Genomic DNA, 24,949 nt, shown 5'->3' with positions numbered 1-24,949 from the left:
CATACGTAAAGCTGTGAGCACGTACCTCATTCCTTGTCTTTCAAAGCCTCGTCTGCTTTGCATATCTGAACACAAACACAGACAAACATTCTCCCTCATTTACCATCAACTTCCTTCAAACCTTTCTGGGTCAACAGACTCTGTTTATGATACTTTCAAAGGAGGCCTTGTGAATTTCAATGGAATTTGATCTGAGAGCGCGCATACATCTGCTCACATGGCTTTATTAGATTTACTCACTGTTTGACAACACGCTCTCGCAATTTATTCCCAACAGCACTTGCAAATCGTACAAGGACGCGTGCCAGAACGAGCAGGCCTAAACCGCGTTATAGATGTGCACCTAATTAAGGTCTCGTTCTAGAGGACTGGTTTGATTTACCGCGGCATCTCGAAACTAAAAGCATTCGGTTCATATGCGTGAGAGACAGAGAGAGAGAGAGAGAGAGAGAGAGAGTATGGAAAAGCAGACAGGTGTAACTTCCTGTTTTCAGCGGTTCAGCCGAGTTCATAACTCAACACTCGAACGATCCACTCAAAACGTAATTTAGATGAATCTTCAAAGAGATAGATAAGATGCAGTTTATATTCCCATCGCATCGAATTCGACGGGATTGCATAAACATGTTTCTCCAATGAATCATTCAAACCAGCTAATGGAAAGTTCTGAGAGACATTTCAATTGTAAATTGCTGGATACCTACTTCACGGTTTTTTTTTTTTTTTTTTCTTTTTGTACATCGTACACGGGTCATTTGTGATGTTAGAGTCGCTGGACCTCTTGTGTAGCTGTTGTCTTGAAGAGGCCATATGCTAATATCTGAATATGATTAACATACATTTGTGTACATTGACATTGAAAACAACAAACTGCGCCAGACATGGTAACTCGCCATACTTTAAGTATGTGTTTTGCTTTTAACCTCTGTAGTCATTTAATGACATTAAAGTGAATCAAAGTGAATAAGTAACTATCTACGTTTTCTGTCCAAGTACGTGTAGACGCTTTTTATTATTTTACATTTCATGCAAAACAATCATTTAAAATTGTACAGCCATACTGTCATTTAAAAAAAGAAAAAAGATTAAGGGTCAATGAAGGTCACATTATTTAAGCATTAGATCCACAAAAAGGCAGCTGTTTTGCAGTTAATGCCATCAGTTTAAAGCGCTAATGTTTAATATAAGAATAACCATAATGACTTAAATGATCTAAACTTCTATATTTTTTCCAGCATGATAGGAGTTTGTGCTTCATGCTGAAGAAACAAAAATATCACATTTCATTTTCTAACTTTGTACACAAATTTAGTATGACGTTTAACCTGTTTATTTATTTTTATAAACTATATTCATTCATATGTTTTAAATGAACCTGACTTCTCAGTCTTATGTATTTATTTATTGCATTATTTAAAATTGCAAAAAGGTACAATCCATACATGTAACAACTGAGAAAATGAAATGAGCCTAAGCATTCATATATGTATGTATTTATTTATTGCACAATAAATTTATTTAATAAATCTTAAAATATAAACAACAAAACTATCAAGACTACTGTTAATACACATATATATATATATATATATATATATATATATATATATATATATATATATATATATATATATATATATAGATAGATAGATAGATAGATAGATAGATATAGATATATATATATTTTTTTTTTTTTTTTTTTTAAGAAAAATTGTAGAATAAACAGGGTTTTAAACTTCTGACATGTCCCAAACTGAAGTGTTGCAAAACTTTGGAAGCCTCATATAATATAGATGCAACGAAACAGCTCATATAATATTTAGCCTGACCTCCCAAGATAGACGATCAACATTTTCTGAAGGTTAAGCACCTCCATTCACTGATCCTTAGCTGAAAAAAGAGCACTTTAGACAATATTTCGTACCCTTTTCGTGGAAAGTGCCAAAGAAAGAAACATAGGAGAAAAAATAAACCTCCATCTCCATGCACGCTGATTCACAACGTTCCATTACTGTTGTGTCAAATCTTTCTCTCTCCCTCTCGGCTCTAAATGCATCTCGTGTGTGTGTGTGTGTGTGTGTGTGTGTGTGTGTGTGTGTGTGTGTGTGTGCGTGCGTGCGTGTGCGTCTCATGGACCATTGTGTTGCCGTGTTCGCGGAACTGAAGGGAACAGAACAAGCAGTCTGTCATTTACTCATGACTCATCGAGGTTGATGCCTCCGCTACATCGGCTCCCGAGGATGCACAGCAAGCAAACCAGACAATCAATCATATTTTAATACAAAACAGCCCCATTTCAACGAGACACGTCGCTATCAGAGAGAGGACCTAATTAGATAGGTGCAGAAACAGCATAATCCTGCAGAGAACGATCATTACCAACACGCCGAAAAGCGTTAACCCAATGATGGATGGCGGCTGATATCCGAGCCGTTCGGAGAGTAATTGCTACAACGCCAGCGGAGCCGACGCGCACCGAAGTACGGCAACTAGAAAAGAAAGTCATTATGATATACTTTTTAGAGAAGCTGTTGAATATCCTCGGGTAGCACGGCTGAATCTGTACTGACAACACTTCCTGTGCTTCCGCTTCAGAAATTAGGCTGCATCAATATCGGGCTTGTAAATCCTGTTTAGCATACCGGAGACAGGTTTTGCATACGAGCTGCATTACTGTCGCCTTACTGCATGGTATTATCGTGATTGACCGTGAGGTTGGGGAACAAAAGGGTGACCCGCACGCCGAGCCGGAGTTTGCGGCTATCATTTCTCTTTATCTACGTGGGCCGGTATCAGCGATTAGTATGAGCAATGTCACACGTCGTTGAAAAACGGTTAGCATGTGGCAGGGTTATTATGGTAAAAGGAATAGTTAATCCGAAAAATTAACATTTGCTGAAAATGTACTCTGAAAAGATTACATCACTTGCTAAGCAATGGATCGTCTGCAGTGAATGGGTGCCGTCAGATTGAGAGTCCAAACAGTTGATAAAACATCACAATAATTCACAAATATATCCATCATTAAGGCATTTCACCTTCAAACCTTTGTTTCCAGTCGAAGCATAGATGAAAAAGTTATCTGGCCTGAATCAGGGGAGAAATATGCACCGATCTTAAAACAGTACAAAACAGAGGGTGGATTTTTTTTAAGTGGAGGAATTATGGATTATGGACAGAAACTTCGGTTTAAAGTTGAAAACATTGTGATGGATTTGGTGCAGCCTTTCGCTTTACAAGACATTAACTGATGTATTGAAGTAGCGTGGATTACTTATTATTGTGAAGACGTTTAGACTCTTTTGACGGCACCCATTCTTTTCCAAAGAAGACTCAAACTAATATCATAATAAAGCCATTAAATAATAATTTTTATGACTTTAAACCTATTACAAAAACCTAAACTCACACTAAAAGATAACTAAAATTAAAAAGAAAACGTAAGAATAAAAATATTAATACAAAATTAAAATCACAGTAAAATGACACTGGTACACAGTTTTTAGAGGCAGGCAAACATGGTTTAAGTATGTGCATGTATGTATGTGTGTGTGTGTGTGTGTGTGTGTGAGTCGTCACATGAGGGAACGGACATCACAGCGGAAGCACACACACACATATGCCGTGACAGATTGTTGCCATGGAAGCATCACTGCCCCTTAGATCATTTTCAGCCTCTCAGTCAAAAACAGACGGGAGAGGAAGAGGTAGTAAAAGCAGGAAGAGCCCTCGGCTGACAGCGCCCAGCTGTGCTCATTAATGTACGAGCGACGCTTCTGAAGAGCGCATCCAGGTATCGTTTAACTCGCTTTCACATCATGAACGTCCCCGCAGGGAAGACGAAACACAAATGAGGTCTCTTTAAAAGAACAACTGACCCGAAAATGAAATCTCTGGCATTATTTACTCACCCTCGTGATTCCAAACCTGTGTGTAGACGCTTTATAATGCCTAAAAACATAATGTTCTTTTCGAAACAACGACCGTTTATAGGGAATCTATAGCCAATAAAGCTCCATAAAAAAACCATACACCCAAAGAGCCTTATGCACTATATTACAAGACCACGTGATTGAGAAACAGGACTAAATTTAAGTCATTATTTACTAAAAACGTAGCATAGGGGTTTGTACATTTTCAATTTGGTTATGAATTTTAATGGTTTCTGCTAGACTGCAAAAATGTTCTATTTAAAGCAAACTGAGAGACTATTAAGCATTCCAGATGTTTCTACTGAGGAAAAGACCCCAGAGCTTCTCAGTAATCTCGACCCCTGCTCAGATCAGCTGCCATAGACACCATATTAACAAATTAATTCAAAATGTATATAACTCTATAACAACAACTGTCTGTGCAATTTAGTGTAAATGCACTCTTATAAAGATTTTTGCCCCTGAAATACATGTGACAAAAATGTAAACACTAGTAAAAATCACAAATGATTTTTGAGCAGCAAATCAACATATTAGAACGATTTCTGAAAGATCACGCAACTGAAGCAACGATGCTAAAAAATCGTCTTTCTATCACAGGAATAAACCCTGATTCATCGTACTGTACATATTTATGGTTATCGCAGTTCATACATTCCATGATAAACAAACCCGAGTGTCGCTAGCTATCATCCCTACTAATGGATTCTACTTATGATCTTAAGAGAAACATTAAGTGCAGCATAACATGAGAACTCAATTAAGTCTCATGAGCAATGCAAGAGCCATCTGGGGGCCCGTTCTCATGCTCACACACACAAACACACACAAAGACGGCCATCTTAGTGCACCGAATTCGCACCTATTTGCGCGATTGAAATGACTAAGCTGGCTTACTCAGAAAAGTAAAGGAAATCGTGAAATCTGTAGGTTTCAGAGCTGTTGACACAACTACAGGTATCGGTATGACTCAGCCAGTACGCTGCAGATGTGGTCGAGAGCAGACTTCAAACGGACTAGAAAATGCTCTCTCCACAGCAAACACGGACGAGGTAAACAGTCTCAGCTGGGGTTATTGATGCCTAATTGACTTCAGTACATCTGCTTTTTCATTCGCTTGGCTAAGCGTTCATAAGCGGTTTGAAGGCATTAGTGAAGTTCACCAACGTTGAGGGATGTTCCACTGTTCTTTATGCGTCCTGCGTAAGTGGTACATCTGTCGCATACAGAAATAAAAACGAATATGAAATGAGAAATGAGAATTCCGTCCAATCGCAATAACATGAGGTCATGTCATTTAACTTCTATATCTATATTTATCTGCCGCAGAAACAATAAGAACCTCAATCACTTTTTTTTTAATGCGGTGTATAAAAGAACAGAGAGAAATGAAGTGTGTGCATCCACAGAGAGACGCAAGACGACTGACTGAGGCCAGCGTAACACCTTCAGGACTGAATTCTTCACAGTTATTGACTAACCGAGAAATGACGTCAACAGGAGAAACAAATGAAAAAGGAAAAATAAAAGTCAATTGATCCTTGGTGAAACATCTACTGTTATATAATGAGAGATGGTGATGTATGCGTTCAAGGCAGTAGATAGTTTAGTAACCAAAAGCTAACCTTGAAGGTTGCAAAAAGGGGTTTTATTAATGCTTTCAAATGATTAATCATGATTAAATTGCATCCGAAATGAGTTTTTGTATATACATGCATGTGTGTGTTTATATAGACATAATTAATCAACACAGCACACACATACATTATTTATTTACACATACATCTTTTATTTTGGATGTGATTAATCGTGATTAAGCATTTGACAGCGCTAGTTTTATAACCAAAAACTGACATTTTCAGAAAGACAGAGGAACCGAAGATGGCTTTAATGATGGCCATTGAAGATGCTTTTTGGTTTGATTAAATATATCAGAAAAAGTATAACATTATACTAATAATATGAGTATTTATGTGAGAAATTATATGAGAATTTAATATTTAATATAACTATATTATTATATTTGACTTTTTATAAAAGTAATAACATTTCTAGGAATAAATGTAATTTTATTTACATGACTGAATCAAAAAGAAATAGCGCCGAACAGTTTTTAAACAGAAAAGATTGTATTGCATTGCATTTTCATCAGTGAAATGACGCAGATGCTAAAATGAGGAACCTTGAAATAAATCTCAGCCATAAAAACTGCAAAAAACGCATCGTAAAACAGCAAAGCTGTGGCAAAAAAAAGTACATCATACGTCGGCGTTTTTTTCATGCCGTGATAATGAACAATATACTTGTTATCGTTATCAGTAAAGTATAGTTCACAGCTTTAGGTTTGTCCTTTTAACAGAAAAAAAAAAAATTCAGGTAGTTCCCCTTCACGAGGAAATACCGGTGGCGTAACACAAAGCCTGACGTTACGAAATCTCACCCTAATCGGTTTCTCTTTACAACCCTAAAATATAAACGTAGAGCTGAAACAATGGAGCCTCCAGCTCGTAAATGTCCAGCAATTTGTGGTTATGTAAGACAAGCAGCCTGAAAGCGCCGGGCCCGGAGGCCAGTGTTTGCATTTCCTGTAATCTGAGTATCCGTTCACTCGAGCATGCTGGAAATGGATGCCAGTCTTTACTGAGGCCATACAGCCCTGGCAGCGTCAGCGCCCGCTATACACCCCGCAGAGCCGGCATGTTTTAGCAGGTGAACGCGTTAGTATTTGACTGCGTTCTTCCGATGCTGCTGCAACGGCACAACGCTGGGACTCGCTTGCATAGGACGCTCTGAGAATAATGGAGGTAAAGCAGGGCCGCTCGCTGCTGTGTGGAAGATTGTCTTTCATTGCATCATACTGTTTGGAGGACAGAGCTACAATGTCATCAAGATATGGCTGCAAGCCAAGAAACAAAGCTCCCCTAAATATCTATCTAGGTTGCCTGATGTGCCGGCGCCCCTACCTGTTTAAAAGGACGCCATTGTTTTACCATAATTAGGTTGTGCATCAAATCGTCTCTAAAGACTGGAGGAAGTTAATAAAATCTACCGACTCTGGCAAACAGTGATGTTATGATCTGTTCACAAAAGGGAAGCTTTAGAAGAAAATCAACATTCATTTCCTGCCGTCTTGACCAGGACAGTAATTAATATGATTCAGTCTAGATAATGCTTTAAATACGATGCACTATTTGCAAATGCGTTCTCATCCTCCGGTTCAATTCCGGAATTTGAGCTGCATTTGAATTGAAATTAAGTTAAATATTTTCTATAACTGTATATTTTAACGAGAAAACAGCTAATTGTGACAAACCTTTTATGTTGGCTTGAACTGTGCATGGTGGTTAGCCTATTTTAAAAAGCTTGCAAAAGGTTGCATTTTTATAGACAGAGACATTATTTATATGTTAATATTTAATACTATTAACATTATACAGCATATTATATTATATATGCTTGAAATAGCATATATTATAAAAATATTTACATTAATTTACCTGTATATATATATATATATATATATATATATATATATATATATATATATATATATATATATCATATTAAATATATAAATGCAACATATTTGTATTAAATAATTAAATATATACATGCATGTTTGTATATTTATGTACACACATAATAAATATACACACAACATAAATATTATTATTTATTTTGGATTAATCATTTGACAGCTCTAATATATTTATAGTATATATATTTTGTGTGTGCGTGGACCAAGGCTATACATTTTATAAACACTACTTTTTGGTATACGCTATAATTAGTATAAATATATATATATTTTTCATATATACACATATGTGTGTGTCTTTAAACTGCAATAAATTCCTCATGCTGTCATTCCAGTTCACATTTAAGTTCAACTTCCTGTTAGGTGTGGCCAGTCTGATTTAAATTCACAATCATGAACTGCAAACAGATTCCTCAATTCTGAGTTACACAACCCAGTCTAGAAAACGCTCAGACTGTATGTCACAGTCTTCCAGGCTCATTCAAGCACTGCTGCGAATGACAGGCATGTCTGTGCCAGGAACCCGCTGGGGCACGCTGCTGATGTGTTTCCTGTATGGCACTGGCCTCTGGACACAGAGCTGGCTTTCTCATTTTGTCCTTGACTACAGATTATGGGGAAACAAGTGCCAGGCCGCAGCATGAAACGCCTAGAGCAACAAAGACACTGCAGGAAACATTTGGAGAAAGCATGTCATGATCATGCGCATGTCTGATCTCTCCAAACATACGTGACTATAAATGTACCATAAAGATCTCCCCCAGCCTCATTATTTCTGCTAACTCATTGATTTCAAAGCAACACTCAAAGATATTTTGAGCAAAAAAAAAAATCTATGGCCCGCTGCTATCAATTACAGCAGACAGTGAAAGAGAGCATAAACAAACAGGAAACATGTTTACATCGAAACACTCATAAAAGCACAGGAAGTAGACTATTCTAATATGCAACTTTTGAAAGCACAGGTAAACCACATTGAAATTGTTCGCATGAAAGCGATGATAGAATGACTTACCATGCAAAGTTGAATCCAGTCTTTCGGCTAGTTACGTTTGTTTGCTACCTGTACGGGTAACAGGAAGGGACATAAAAGGAGATTTAACAGTGAAGTAGGCCTAATGTTTACACGAATGGGATTTCACCCACAGGAAGTTCATCTGCCTACAAAAGTGCTTTAGGAAACTGCAGAGCTCATTTATATGCTTTAACAAAATTAATGACATTTTTAAAAAACGCTTAAACGTGAACTAGCTAGGTTAAAGATATTTAAAATAAAGAGTTTTTCCATTCATTCATAGACATTTCCTCAACGAAAACTTTATCATGATGCTAATGGAAGTGTTATTTTGATAATATATATATATATATATATATATATATATATATATATATATATATATATATATATATATATATATATATATATATATATATTCTTACCATAAAAAACAATAAATGAAACCATAAAAGCTAAATAAAATAAAGAAAAAAAAAATAATGAAGCCATAGAAAAAAGAAAAGAAAGAAAAAAAAAGCTTAAATCTGTTAGTTTCAACAGGGAAAAAAAAAATTAAAACCATAAAAGTGTCTGTATTTGTCTGCGGTAATTGACAGCAGGCCACACATGTTGCAAGCAGCCATTAAGTTGAAAATAACCCTTACATTTGCTTGAATCGGGATGGTTTCCATTATTTCGCTGAACTCCTAAGTTGTAAAACATGAAGACAACATCCAAGTATGATGTAGTAGTTTAGTCTGCACCAGTCTGGCCACACTGAGATCATAATGAAATAGCAGATCTGTGTGGGGTGTGTCCCTCTGAAATTTACTCCATACTGTGATCTGCAAGATCATTTCAGTTCTTGCTTTGAAACTTATTAAATAATAATGGACCCAAAAAAAGTAATTTTGGGACTATTTACTGACCCTCTATGCGGTATTATTAGTTTCTGTGGAAACGTTTTAAAGAATATTTATGCAGCTTCCGCAATACACCTCTTTTTTTAATTATCCCAGCTGCACCCTAAAGGCATCTTGGGTTCACCGCTTAAATAATCTCCACATGTTCAAACTTGACTCGCGTGCTCCAAATAGCTTCTTTTCAGCGAGATATCGACTGAAGATAGCTTGTTGCGTTGCTGTAAATAACAATTAGAGACATTTGTGCTTACACAACGGGATTGCTGTCATGCTGTGAGCTTGCAAACCTATCAGTCGACCTCGCAGCCGATGGGGATTCCTGTTTGGACGTGTGATATAGGTCACCGGCAAAGCCGTGTGGAGCACTAGCCACTCAATATGGTTCGGTACGTGTCGTTTTGTCCATGACCCACTTGCAGATCGAAGGAACACAGTGTTCCCCTATCGCTCCAGTTGCTATGGTAACACGGCGGGAGAGAGACGCAGGCCGTGGACATCATTTATGCTGCCAGGCAGGGATGTGAGCAAGAGGAGAGTGACAGAGAAATAGAGACGGCGAACACACAGAGATCAATACATCTACATGGGAGTAGATTTATGAAATCCCAAGAGGGGAATCCAGAACCCCCATTCATAAAAAGAAAAAAGGGAAAGGGAAAACCGCAGTTGCACATGCCAATTAGTGCTTCAACCGAAAGAGACTTTTCTGCCAGTGGAGAGAAGTAAAAGCAGCCACACATATAAATTAAGGCTTTTCCACTCATCTGAATGGGGCAGAGCAGTTAGGACAAAGATCCAAGCACATAGACGGCAGAGTGCTTAACCCTGTAAAGCCCGATGCACGAAATGACAGTCAGACAAATCACTTTTTTTTGCAATGGAATGGATTATTGAGCCTTTAGACCAAATGTGTACATGTGTTTATATGTGGTTGAGTTTGATGGGATATGCAGGACAAGATGAGCGTGTACGTGACCAGGATGGCAAATGTTGGACTTAAAGGGTTAGTTCACCCAAATATGAAATTAGCCTGTCTTTTACTTACAAAACGTCCCTCACATGGGTCTGAGGGGTGAATAAAGGTCCCCTGTACTGAATTCATGGTTTTTTTATAAGGTAAATATTCACATTTCAAAAGTAATTAACACTTTTCTGACTTCTGCTGGATTCGCTACAGGAAGCCTTAATTCACCCCCGGAGCCGTGTGAGGGACGAATTGTTGAACTTTTAACATGTTTTAGACTGTTAAAGGGAACCACCTGCTACTGCAATGATAGAGCTTTGAAGTGCCAGGATGATTTCTAATATAATTCCGATTGGATTCGTCTGAAAGAAGAAAGTCTCATACACCTAGGATGCTTTGAAGGCAAGTCATTTTTGGGTGAACTAACCCTTTAAGAACCAATAGACAAATATCCATGTAGGTTTGAGCCACAAAACCAGGTTTAAAATGCCAAACCATACTCAAGCATGTCACCTGAATTGCCTGGAGTGTTTAAGGCATTGGACAGGGTTCGAACCCACTCATGGTATATCTTGTACTCCTGGTTAAAAGTACCAGGATGGCCGAGTGGTTAAGGCGTTGGACTTAAGATCCAATGGACAAATGTCCTCGTGGGTTCGAACCCCACTCCTGGTAAAACAAACCTTCAGAAGCACCAGAAAGATGTGCTGCATGGCTCTGCTATCTTTAAAAACCTCTGAAAGAGTAAACTGAAATTGCTTGCATTACAGTCATTAAACTTGTAGAGCTGAGATGGAAGAAAATGCTCACACATTTGTACCACAATTCTGGTAGGTGATAAATCCCCTGAAATGAAATCGTTTTTTGGCATACTTATGACAAAATGTCAAATCGTGAAATATGTTACCAGGATTGGACTTAAATTCCGACAAACGTCCTTGTGGGTTTGAACCCCACTCCAGGTCAATGTAACCATTTAAAAGATGGCGATGAGGGTTTGGTTTTACTTTATTTTGATCCCTTGGTCCCTTATGAACATTCAGTTGACAATAAGTAGCTTTGCACCTAAACGTCAACTAACTCTCACTGTAGAGTATTAGTAGACTGTTAGGGTTAGAATAAGTTGACAGTCAGTAGGATGTCTGTTGGTAGATCATCACAATAAAAAGTTATCAGATATGAATCATCTTATATGTATATATATATATGTCTTATATCATAAGGGACCATTAAAATTCACTATGATAAGAGAGACAAGAAGACCAGGATGGCCGAGTGGTTAAGGCGTTGGACTTAAGATCCAATGGACAAATGTCCTCGTGGGTTCGAACCCCACTCCTGGTAAGACAAACCTGTAAAATCTGTCATTTAACCATGAAAATGTTTCAAACTAACAAGCTGGCATCATATATACTGAGCATTTCAATAACACTAATGACCATCAAGATGGTCCAGTGTTGGACTTTAGATCTAATGGAGAAATGTCTGTGCATCTGAACCCCACTCCTAGTAGGGCTGATCTTAAAAAGGCATAAAAGAAATACATGCCAAAGATTTATTTACCTGCAACAAATGTTGATCAATTCAAACAAAAAAAGTCACAGTACTAAACAGCTAAGATGTGACCAGGATGGAGTATTAAGATCAAATGGACAAATGTCTATGTGGGTCCTTGTAGGGCTAATTTAAAAAAACAACAACAAAGATTTGCCTTCAAGCATTAAAATCACAGCAATAAACATAAAATATACAAACAGGACGAACCTCACAACTGGTAGGGCTTATCTTTAAGACATCTAACAGACAAACAAACATTTATTGGTTTGAAACTAATGTGGATAAATGCAAAAAAGGTAGTTGCAACTTTAAAACTAGACTTTAATCCAAAGAGAATTTAAAAAAAGGAAAATGCAAGAAGCGTCAATAACATGCTTTAATGCCTTATTTAAAAATAGCTGTACGTCTGTGGATGTACTGTGTATATTAGGAATGGATAACATTTGTTTGCATTTGCCTTACGTTTTCACTGAATATCAATGGATATGGAGCACTTTAATCAATGTCTCAGCTTATCAAAAAGCATAAAGCAAACAAGCCATGTGTTCTGGTTTAATCTCCATGTACTCTTTGCGGATTTCAGCGTATATTGACGTTGAGTCACTGTTCATCCTTCTCATGTGGATTTTCTGAATACATTTGAATGTAATCACTCCAGGGCTCACATCAGGTCTGATGGTGAACTGCTTACCATGCATTCTCTCTGGGAAAGAAGTCTCGTCCCACCGGAATACCGATCAGCTACATTGCACCTGTTGTCTATGCTGAGACATCATCTTTATGGCTGATTAGAGTGGTGATTACTTCCTGATAGGGTGGACCGTTGGGTTTGCTGGAGCTGGTTCCACCGCAGCTCATTAGAAGAAGGCCAGTGAAGTCTTACTAAGCAGAACTTGCAGAAGGTTTGGACTGCAAATTGCAACCAGCAGCAAAAACAGAAGAGAGAGAAGAATGAAATTTTTGATATGTTGGATTTACCGTTGTTCTTTAATCTTGTCTTTCTAAAAAAAAAAATTAACGGAGATTGGTAGAAAGAACTTCATAGTTCATATAGTGTCTCTACATTATGGCATTTTATTATACCTTTTCCCTATGTCCATTTAAAATGTATCGAGCGTGGGGTTTTTTTTTTTGGCAACACAAACAGCTGCCATTAATATTTGCATGAACTTTTTTTTACATTTTACTGTAGTCATTGCTTAACAGAATGTTCAACAGAAACCAAAAAAAATACAAATTATAGAATTTAATACACACACACACACACACACACACACACAGTAATGCTAAATGACATTTTGTGATGCATTTATGTTTGAGTTTCCTATGCTTTCTGAGTCAGAGTCTCTTAAAAATATTAATAATAAAAAGATAAAGATTCACTCTAAAAAGCTAATAAAGTAAATATGAATCTGCTCTCTTTAATGACTCTTTTTGCATGTATTTATTTTTTCAAGTTTCAGTCTCCAGCTTTCACTGAATGGACTAAAATGATAAAGTACGTCTACAAAGAACATCAACACCTTTTACTTGCGTTTTAACTAAAGCAACTCTCTCAACAGTCAATACTGCATTCAGGCTGTGCATTTTATTAATTCTTGCGAAATGAATCAGTGACCTCGGCATTGCTGGCAGCACGTTCCACCAGCTACAAGAAAAAAAGCGCCACCATAAAACCTTTTTAACACGGAACTAACCATGCTTTTCTCGAGCCCAAGGCTGCACAGTCTCCACAGTTGGAAGGCGGAAGGTAGGCGGTGCATAAACTATATGTCACTCTCAAAATAGCCATAAATGGAAGCTAAGGCTGTAATCACAGAGTCTTACTAATTAATGAAACATGAAGGCAAAAAGGACCCCAAGCAGATTGTGACCTCAAACCTCCTATGTCGTTATGAACTCTCAGTGGAAACACCAACTATGCACAGTGTGACACTTTTCTGGGGTTTAGACTCAAGGGCATCCTTGGATAGCACACAGACACATGGTGAATCACCTCCGCACCCATCCAGTGGGGTTTCTAGGGATGAGTCATCCTCATTAATGGTCTGCTGTTCGGGAACATCCACGCAGTCGCAGAAACGCTCGCGCACGCTCCGTCTTAGGCGGGATTCCCCTCTCTGCAGAACCCCAGAAGCCATGCAGTGCGGCGGATGGAGTCCACAACGTCGTCGTTTCAGGTAGTTCATCTGCACCGTGAGTCATCGAGCGTATGGGCTGGCCATGCAGACATACTCAACCGTTACTGCATGGCAGTGATGAACTGTGCAATAATAAGAACATTCAATCAAAGGTTAATGCGATGCATATTTTTATTTGAGATACAAACCGCGCCCTTGCCACATCTGCAATAGTAGCTGTCATTTTTCACACATTACCGGCACATACATCATCAGAGAAGTCGATAAGAGCCCTGGAGGTATTTAGATGGGCTGGTTTCGCAGAGCTATTATTCTGCTGCAGCTCCTTGACATCATTGACATTGAGCTTGTCCTGGCTAATGCTTCCCCGGCCTGTAATGATAACACATCTGAAAGGATTTGAATGAGAAGATTTTGTCTTTGGTATGACATATTTCATTAGTCCAGGCCAACCAATATGCCACCAACTGCTGCCAAGTTCTTGAGAAGAGCAATGCATTAAGATTAACGAAAGTAGCATAAAAAATATGCTACATAACTGCTACATAAAATATATATAAAAAGGGTATGGTTGAGGGTTATTTAAGTATGTGTGTATATATATATATATATATATATATATATATATATATATATATATATATATATATATATATATACACACACACACACACACACACACACACACACACACATATCAGCTGTCAAACAATTAATCGCATCCATAATATCTTTGTGTGCTGTATATATTATGTTTATATGAATACTAATTAATGTTAATATTTAAAATGTAAGTATTATGTATGTTCATATATTATTTATACATAATACATATAATATTATATAATAGTGTTCTTAAATATATTTCTTAAATATATACATGTGTGTATATGACATTAAAGATTAAAATGAGTAGAATTACAAAAAAAAAAGCAAAAAAAGTGTTATGTAATTGTAACGTGACATCATGAAAATCTGTCTTTTCCAGGTTTTAAGTGCTATAATCAGGTCCCTAGTGCATCTTCTCTGATGATATATATACACCAACCAAGGAAACGTGAAAAACGTGCTTCCTCTCAAAATAGCATTTTCAAAATAATATAATAAATGATATATAGGCGACACACTCTGGGGATACCAGAGACAATTTGTTAAAAGGGGCATAATATTTAAGGTTTAATCGAGCGCTCGTTCGGATTTGTTCAGAAGCCACATTTTCGTGGCTTGTTTGTCTTTTTGTTCGCTGCAAAACAGCGGGTTTGAGTTTATTCTTTATTTCAAAAGTGGTAATTCGGCCAAAAGAAAGCACACAAAGGTTTTCCATGCGCTATAAAAGAAGAACCATTTAATAAACGCATCGATCCAAGGGAGAATTCTTGTTTTGATGATCTAGAAATGACCGATGACATTTGCACGCATGTAAACATCAAGCCAGTGTTTGTTGTCAGCGTGAACGGTGAATGCTGTATTTCTTTACTGTAGTCAGCATGCGTTGCGTCACTGCTTCTATTTAAAGTAGATTCGTGCATCTCTGCTGTCTAACAAAATGACCTGTGCTCTCACATCATCAGGGATATAGACTTCAACCAAAAACAACCATGACAACGCGCTCATCACCACGGCAACCCGACTCTTTGAGCTGCAGAGAGCAAGCTCGCCTAATGAGGGATACATAGTGTTCCCTCTCGGCTCATGGTACGATTCACAGCGCACCTGTTGATTTAGACTCCACTGTCAGACAGACATGACAGCAGACGGCACACGTCTCAATTCACACATGCACTAAACCGACTGCATCCCGACTACAGTATCTATTTAAGTCTTTTCTTTGTTCTCTCGGTGTTTGTCATTGCATTTCAGTGCATCGTTTAATCTAGGATGGCAGGGAGACCCAGAGGAAAACTGTAGAGATTGCTCTTTACAGCTCAGGAGAATACGTGGAGTCCTGAATTACAATATGCTTCAGCTTTGTATCAGATGCTTCTACAGTTTCTTAATAAACAGACAAAAACGAGCTTCTTACGTTTGCCAGACGCTTTTATCCGAAGCACTTTGCATTTAGTGCAAGTTCATGCATTGAAAAGGCCTAATTATGACCTAAAAAGTCTAAATTATTAGATACGCAGTTAAAAATTTGTCAGAATGATGACAGGCTAAGTCATAATATGAGAAAAAGAACATAGAAGAAAAAAATAATAATTATGAATTATAACAAATTTCACGTTTTATCTATATATCTATATCTATATCTAATATATATATATATATATATATATATATATATATATATATATATATATATATATATATATATATATATATGAGAGAGAGAGAGAGAGAGAGAAATAGATAGCTGTTCTATATAAAGTCCAAATGATGATATACTTATGAGATAAAACTGCTAAATTATGAAAATTCCCATTTTTAATATACATACATAAACAGTTACATTCATATGGCAAAAATTTTATATAAAGCCAAAATCATAACATACTAAATCATAACAGAGATTTGAAAAGAACAGAATTATGAGATAAAAAGTGGTCACATAAAAAGTTAAATATATAAAAGTAATAATTTTGACTCCAATGATGCCATTGTCAAAAATAATTCTTTAGTAAATTTTAATATGACAACGTCAGCACTATGACAAATCTAAATTATGATTTCAAAAATGACACAAAAAATTGATGTTTAGCTTAGCGTCTAAACTTGATATATTGTCATCATTTCGACTTTTAATTTGATATATACTTTTGAGCGTTTATAATTGCAAAAAGCATGACAGAAATCTGAATGACAGAAAAATATAACAATTGACTTTTAAAATGCCAAAATGTCAACTTTTACGTTATAATTAGATTTTCAAACAATTATAGATAAAGCTTCCACATATATATATAAAAAAAACTTAGCTATAAAAATTGTGTTTGTGTTCATATGGAGACCACTGTTGGCAAATCTGAGGACGGTTTGAGCCATTATCCAGACATTTTTGAGATTACTAGGGTATTTTGAAACACGGATGTAGGCAGAACTCTCTATTCATTCCTCGAGTCGAATCAATTCGATTTTTCTTCTCCGATTTTTCAGAGAAAGCTCAAGAAGGTGGGTGCAAATGCTTGCCGTAAACCTTCAAGCTTATATGAGTGAAAGTGACCTGCACGGAGCAGGCGGAGATTGATATCTGCAGTAATTTGAGTGGTTTTCTGCCTAGCCCAAGACGTGGCATGAAGTCAAGCCTCATTACAAGTATTAGTCAAACATTTATGCCTGCTGTTCGAAAGATCAAAAGCGGTCGTGTGGGACCGATTTACTGTACGTTCCTCTCCTGGAAGGCATTACTGATAATTCAACCGCCATAAACTATTGAGAAAATAATACCGTCACAAAGCAACAATGGCATGACACTAGTCTTTTTTTAACCGTGCATGACTGTAATCGTGCCTTCCTCCCCCGCATGAACAGATGATGTCATCGCTGGCAGAAAGGCGGGGGTTGTGATTATTTTGTTTATCACAGTAGATGTTATTCATATTTCGATGCGTTCCTCTACGGCAACTCTAATAGCGAACGTCGCGTTGGCCTTTTGGAAACGTGATTAACGAAACGGCCGGATGCGTGCGAACGGTGCGACGGTTTTGACTTTGCCAGCTGAACACAATGTCAAAGTTAATGGAATGTCAAGGAAATCCTTCAAAATCTGGATAATCTGTGATATCTAAATCTTTCCACTAAAACCACCCCAGGCGGTTATGACTTGGCAGTCAAAAGAGAGAAAGGATAACAAGCAGCAAACATGTTTGGCTTCAACACCAGAGAGAAAACCGCATCTCCTGCTGGATATCACCTGCGAGACAAATGCTGCTGAAGCAGAACATGCAGGCATGAAATTTTGGAGACATAAAAGAGAGCAAGACATTGAAACGATTTTGTCGCGTCGCATGTGCTCTTGGCTTGGCTATTTGGAAAATTATATAATTGATTTTTTCTTTGTATGCAAGTACAGAACTGTCACAAGTGACAGCGCATCAAATATTATCCAACAATAAAACGGTTGGCGAACATATAAGACTGTACTTTATAATAACAAACGCCCGGGATGATCAGTCTGGGTTTATACACAGGCCAGGGTGTAAAGCAGTGGGGTGTGACTGTCGACGTGGAAAAAAGTGTGACTTTATGAATAAGTTAGAAGGTAAATCTCGGCTGTTGACCTTCTGGTGCCCTCAGAGAGGCTGCCTGTTTAATTCTGCTTGAGCAAAGTTCACATCACCATAGAAGAAAAACTGTGCATTTAGAGCATCCGATGTAGTGTCACAGCACTTGGTTGCCTGATCAAATCTATTTAAGTTTAAAACAGATGTGTTTATTCGTAATATTTGCAAATTAGGTCAGTTAATTCTTTAAGATTCTATAATCACAATCAACGTAAACAGCTGGCCATAAAATGACCCAATATTAGAGAACTTCAAAGTAACTCAAAGTACAGTACAATTCTATCTTAATTTTAGATTTGAATGCAGCACAGATCAACAAAAGGCCTGCAAGCTGGAATCTTTCGACAGCAACAGTTTTAATACAACTGTAACTGTAATGCAATATAGGCAAAATGCTATGATTTTTCGTTGTTGTTGCATTTTTTAATAGTTGATGGACATGTAATTTCATTCCGGTACATATTTTGAACTTAAAATGGATTTAAAAGCCCTGGCATAAGACGTAAAAATCCTGTAAGTTGAAACCACCTTCCAGAAGAGATCAGGTGTGCTAAAACATTAACCACATTTAAATCCACACTCATCTGTTTAGCTGTGCTTTTATTGAATGAGTGTCCAAACTGACTGCACTGTATTTTACGCAAAAATCATTTATATCAATCTTTAAATAACTGTACATTTTTAATTATTCATATTATTTTTGATGATTTTTCCTTTTATGTCAATCATTTTGAATTACCATTACGTATGATATTAAAGAATAGAAAAATGTATTAATACAAAAATGTATATCTGTATTTTATTATATTTATTATTTTAAATTATCCTGCATTAAAATTCATTAAATTACATTAAACCAATGTTTTTTTCTTTCATAATTTATGTTTGTAATATTATCAATATTTTATTAATGTATGATTAATATTAAAACATGTTTTTAGACTATACTCAAAAAAAAAAAAACAGGTACAAAAGCTGTCACTAGGGCAGAACCCTTTTTTCATGAATATGTACCATTTGGGTATTAATATATCATTTGAAAATACTGATATGAAGCTTTAAAAGGTACTAATATGCAAACTTCAGGGGTTAAAACTTACAAATGTTTACGTTGCAAAAGGATACCGCCCGTGTATTTTGCCTGCGTCATCCAGGCATTTGGTGCTGTGGATGTTATTGTGTCAATAAATATCACTTAAGAGTCTATATATAAGTTTGTTTCAGGTTCATCTTCATGAAAGCTCTAGTCTGACATAGAAACGGGATGAGCACACGACTACAGAGGCAGTGCTTCACCCGGCTGCTTACACAAGTGGGCAGGACCCAACCACGTTATGCAATGCCCCGCGGAAAGGGCTAACCTGTCCATGCCAGAGCACCTTATTTTAGACGTGTAAACCCTTCTCATGGGAACACAATCATCTCCCGGGAGGCAGCTGTTTGACTGAGGCCTTGGACCCCTTCAGAGAGAGCGAGTGTCTGGCTGAATTGTGTGGTTGAGAGCGATCTCTGGAGAACGCCGAGCACGGCATGTGTTTTATATGAAGGCACATCCGGAGAGATCAGACCTCAACCACGGGGTATTTTTTGAGCTTGAGGGTAGGAGGAGGAGGAACAGAGAGGGAGGAGAGAGCTTGCTGCTTACTGCACACTGTGCAAAACACACTGACTGCTGCCTACATAATTATTCCATAAAATGACTTATTTCATGTAACGTCTTTTTATGTCTTAATATAGACATACTTTTCTAATGTCAAAGCTGTTTTTTAGATCATTATGTTAACTTTTTAAATGCCATAATTGCTTTTTGACAGCTTTTTGGGTTATAATTTTGACTTCAGGTGTCATAATTACAACCTTTTATCTCATTATGTGTGTCAAAATTTAGACTTTGTATTATAACTGACTTTGTCGTAACGTTGACTTGTCATGAACTTTGTCATAATTTTGAGAGTGTGTTATGTTAATAACATAATTCCCCTTTCTGTGTCATAATTAGGACTTTTTAATCTCATCATTTTGTCATTATTTTTACTGTTTATGTTATAATGTAATCTCATAATTCATAATTTTAGATCTTGTCAAAACTTTTTTATATCATAATGTACACTTGCATACATGTTATGTCATAGTTTCACATCAACTTGGACTTTTTAAAGCTATATTTATTTTATGTTGTATTGTAGATTTATTATCCCTAAGAAATTGTATTTAAAAAACCAAACATCTCAAACAGCAGTGTGCTATATTGTTCTCACATTACTTTATTAAATCGGCCACATGACATGCATGTTAATAAGCCTTTTTAATTCACTCTGTCAAAAAGACACAGCAAGACTGGCTTAACCAATGGCATGAGTTTAGGGGCGGGACATCTGTTATCTGAGTTGTCACAAAACTGATTCATTTGATTCAACATATTCCGAACAAACGCTGAAAATGGAATGCTTGAAGTTTTCTTTGCACTGTGTAAATCTCAGAAACTGTAAAAGTGCAATACAGTAGCAGTACAAAAGCCAGTGAGAAACAGACTGCTTAATGCATACTACTCTCGTTGAACGCTGCCTACTATTGTTTAAAAAAAAATAGCAGAAAAGTGCATTATTTTCATTATGCACAAACTATATAATGCAGACATATTAAAAGTAGTATGCTAGTATGCTATTCCAAAATAGCCAGGGTGTAGGAGCCACTGTGGGAAAGCATCTGGACAGCCTCCAGCGCCTCCCTTTGCTAACCAGGCATGAAATTCCTGCGGCAGCGAGCAAAATGAAAGAGTGTATATGTTTGTGTGTGTGCGCGCGCGCTTTCAGACGGATATAGAGGAAGAGAGAAAGGGTGTCCCGTACACAACAAGCACAGAGGAGGGCAACATGTAATCATAATGACCGAGCCGAGAGGACGTGGGATGATGCAACATAATGAACATAAACGCAGGAATGCAGGGAGAGAGAGAGAGAGAGAGAGAGAGAGAGAGAGAGAGAGGTAAAGAGGAGGACAGGATGAAACTTAATGGCTTTTCCATTCGTCAGGAATGTGCTGACGAGCTTGTCTCCTCAAATTAAAACACAAAGAGACAAAATGGAGAACATGCACAAACACATGGCTGATAAAATCACCTGGCACTGGAAAACGCCAATTAACAAGCATGGCTGGTGTTCGGCTCATGACCTCACCGCCGCATGCCTATTCAGTGAGCGCTGCGCAGTTGTTATGACTGAAACATATGAGAATATAGATATCTTTCGTATGTTGTGCGGAAATATAACATTTGGGGAAAAAAAATCTGAAAGGAAATAATGAATAAAAAACAATTTACGGCTGTTTTTATACATATGTTTTGTAAAATTTATTTGTCACACCAAAAAATAGGTTTTAGAATGTGACCAATTACAACGCTGGGTTACTTCAACTTACTCTACTGTAACTTTTTGTCACTTAGGCTGAGCTTGCTTTTTAGTTTTAATAACAAAAAAAAAGTTTTGTTTTTTTTATAATAAATTGAATAATAAATATAACTATAAATGCAAAATTAATAAGCCTCCAGCTAAAGGTAGTGCCTCACCCCAAACCATAATTTACATTTTTTAATTATCTTTTGTTGATATATTTTTTAAACAATAAATATCTGAATGGCCCAGAATTGTGAGCAAAAGTCAGATTTTTTTTTTAGATATAAATTAGCAAATTTGCAATGAATGAATGAATGAACGTCAGGTTGAGCACACTGAATTGTGGGATAAAATGTACTGTAGTATATTATACTACTATTAAAATATATATATTATATATATTGCATTTTTTGGCCAATGTAATCGCTATCTTGTGATTTTATACTACCCAGAAAATTAGCATAATACACACACACACACACATATATATATATATATATATATATATATATATATATATATATATATATATACTGCATACTGTGTTTATCAAAAATGTAGTTGAATGTGTATTTTTTTAATGTCTTCGCTCGTGCCGTTCCAATGAAATGCAATAAAAATAAATGTTAAAAAAAAACAGGCTTATTATTATTTTTAAAACTGAATAGGAGGGTTATATACGTTGCATTGTGGGATACAGTGTGCTCTAGTTTAGATACCTGCACTTTACAGCAATTTTAGTAGGCCATCTGGGGATTCTGTACTACATATAGAAAAGCTATTTGCATTCCGTGCACTGTATGAATACATTTTTTCTACTTCTTTAAAATGCAATGTAAATATATCTAAAATGAGCATACAGTATATAGTAATTTCGATTTTTGTACATTTTAGTATTAGCAATGCAGTCATCCTGGTATTTCAAGCACGAACAAATTCACATAGTGTGCATGGCGTACTTGCATACCATACTGCAGACTCCCGTACGATTAGTATTATAGAGTATTATTCTGAACATATCAAATGTCTTTCAAATTGCTACCGACTTCATGCATTTGCTTCCGGCATGACCTTTAACTGAAGGTTATCTGACAGAGCGATATGCATTAATCGCCGCACTTTCGTGATGCATTGATAGCGCGATCAGTCTTCCTGATTGGCTGAAGATCAAGCAATCAATGATAACGCAACAGGAAGATGAGTTATTCAAGGGCAACGCAGGGAAAGCTGAGCCCTCAGGACGATCAAACCGACAATATTAGACTTGTCTAGCTAACAAGATGACAATATCTATTTCAAGATAATGACATCACATCCAGTGCCGCAGGTTCGTTGATATAACACTCGTTCCATTCATAACTGCAGTATGACTCATGTTATGGTGAAGGTTATTTTCATATCTGTGGTCATCCAAACTCTACTTTCCCTGGTGTGACTACCTTAGGATTCAGAACACTAGAGGAACTGTTTGACTTCAAGATCGCACCACAATCACATCCATATTGAGGATATAACTATATACACAAAATACTGTAGCAGGTAAAAAAAAAAATATCATAGAAAATGATATATCATATACTTTCAATCTTAAAATATGAAAATCCATTATAAAAGATATTTCCACCAATTTAAACAGCAGTTAAAAATATTTTATATAATAATATAATTTCGATCTCAAAATATAACATTCATAATACAAATGCATTAATGATACTTTTCTCTATTTTTTACACCTGCAACCTTTAAATATGGTGAAAAAATTTACATCAATTTAAAAATGTATTTAATATATTCTTGTTCCCTTTTACTATGTAGATGTCTTATCTTAAAATAATAAGAAATAAAAAAAAAAAAGAAATAATACTTATATCATATTGTAATATTAAAATTCTTGGGATTGTAGAGGTAAAATCTAACTAAAAAAATCTTTGATAATTTAAAAAAAAAAGTAAAATATAACCGAAAACATTATATTTGATAATTGAATACATTTCAGCTGAATTTCAACTGAATTCAAATTTATTTTAACAGCAATTTTTCTCTAATTAAAAGAAAATTAAGCCTCTGATGGAGTATTGAAAAGTTATTGTACTTTGTGGTGTTACCAGAGAGACTGTAAAGAGCTTGAAATAAAAAATTGCATATGCATGTGTGAAGAAAGCAAAGAATTATCAAGGTAAACACCAGTTATCGCAGAATATATTATTGTGCACCGTTCCCAATCAGTTTGCAATTTTGTTAAATTATGCAAAAAGGTACGAAAATAGGATTCATTAGTATGCATTTAAAATACAAATAAGCTAGCTGTGACAAAAGCCTCCAAACGTTTCAAAAAATGCCGTTAAGCGGACTTGACATGTTTCCGAAAAAAAATTAAATAATGGATTAATTCATCTACACTGCTGTTTACTTTCTAAAAGTCCACATGGTGACTGAAGAAACACTTACACATCACAGTTTGAAAACAAACTGCTAATACAGTGATTGTATCGTGACGTGCGCGCACACACACACACACCACACACACCACACACACACAAAACCAGAATTGCTCTCAGCTAAACATGTCTTTCTAATTTCGGCCATAACAGAGTGAAATCAATGACCAATCATCACACAAACACTCTATTCTTATCCTGTGGTTGTCCTTGAGTCAGGTTGAGAGCGTGTTAAGAGCCGTATTCTGTTACACCCTGGATAAAACACAAGGACGGTTGAAGGAGAAACTCAGGAAACAGACAGTGAGTCATGAGCCACGCTCACAGCAGTAAATCACTCCACTCTCCCTCAAAGCTAGATATCTTTGTCAATGAAACAAGTCTTCAACGTCATCCGAAATATCTTCTTTCAATAAGAGGCGGGACGGGACGCAAGGTAAAACAGAGCCGAGATTATCTGCATTTCAAAAAATAATGGAACGGCCTTGGATCCATTTACAGAAAACGAGGGCTAGGTGGAATAATGAAATCAATTTATGCGTCACAAAAGCCAAGTCTGACTTGAACAAAGAAAGACTATCTTGCAGGGGCCAGTTCTTCTGCGTTTGAAGTCTGCGTTTTATTTGAGCGTGTAATTTGATCGCCGCATTAAAAAAAATTAATGGCATTTAAAATTGATTTTATAGTCAGGCGTACCACTGTGACCTAAAATGCTGCTTTGGAATGTTTTTGATACTCAATTTAATTTAAGGCTCTCGCAAAGGGAAAAAAAATAGCCATGATATATTTATTATCATAAGAATCCCAGACAGTGCTATTTTAATATTATTGATATACTATTATAATT

At 36.4% G+C, this 24,949-nt stretch overlaps 1 long non-coding RNA gene and 2 other non-coding genes across 5 annotated transcripts in view; 2 read left to right on the top strand and 1 right to left on the bottom strand.

Moving 5' to 3' along the window:
* Positions 1–10,946: 10,946 nt before the first annotated feature.
* On the top strand, positions 10,947–11,029 carry trnal-uaa. The gene has a single exon. It is a non-coding gene; the product is annotated as a tRNA-Leu (tRNA).
* Positions 11,030–11,615: 586 nt separating this feature from the next.
* trnal-uaa lies at positions 11,616–11,698 on the top strand. Its single transcript has one exon. It is a non-coding gene; the product is annotated as a tRNA-Leu (tRNA).
* A 176-nt stretch (positions 11,699–11,874) lies between these two features.
* Positions 11,875–24,949, bottom strand: part of LOC122324401 — a 16,457-nt gene continuing 3,382 nt past the window's right edge. Inside the window, exons 3-4 of one of the 3 annotated variants that reach the window (XR_006247169.1) lie at positions 13,908–14,174; positions 11,875–12,820 (exon numbers count right to left, since the gene is read on the bottom strand). This is a non-coding gene — a long non-coding RNA (uncharacterized LOC122324401). Of the gene's footprint in view, positions 12,821–13,262; positions 14,175–14,299; positions 14,425–24,949 lie in introns of those variants that run through there. The other 2 variants (XR_006247168.1, XR_006247167.1) reach the window with 2 other exon arrangements.

The sequence above is a fragment of the Puntigrus tetrazona genome, chromosome 20 (genome assembly GCF_018831695.1).
Source record: "Puntigrus tetrazona isolate hp1 chromosome 20, ASM1883169v1, whole genome shotgun sequence".
In the NCBI taxonomy this organism is placed as follows: Eukaryota; Metazoa; Chordata; class Actinopteri; order Cypriniformes; family Cyprinidae; genus Puntigrus; species Puntigrus tetrazona.
Note: the sequence above shows the minus strand (reverse complement) of the source record. Positions and strands in the feature narration are given on the sequence as shown.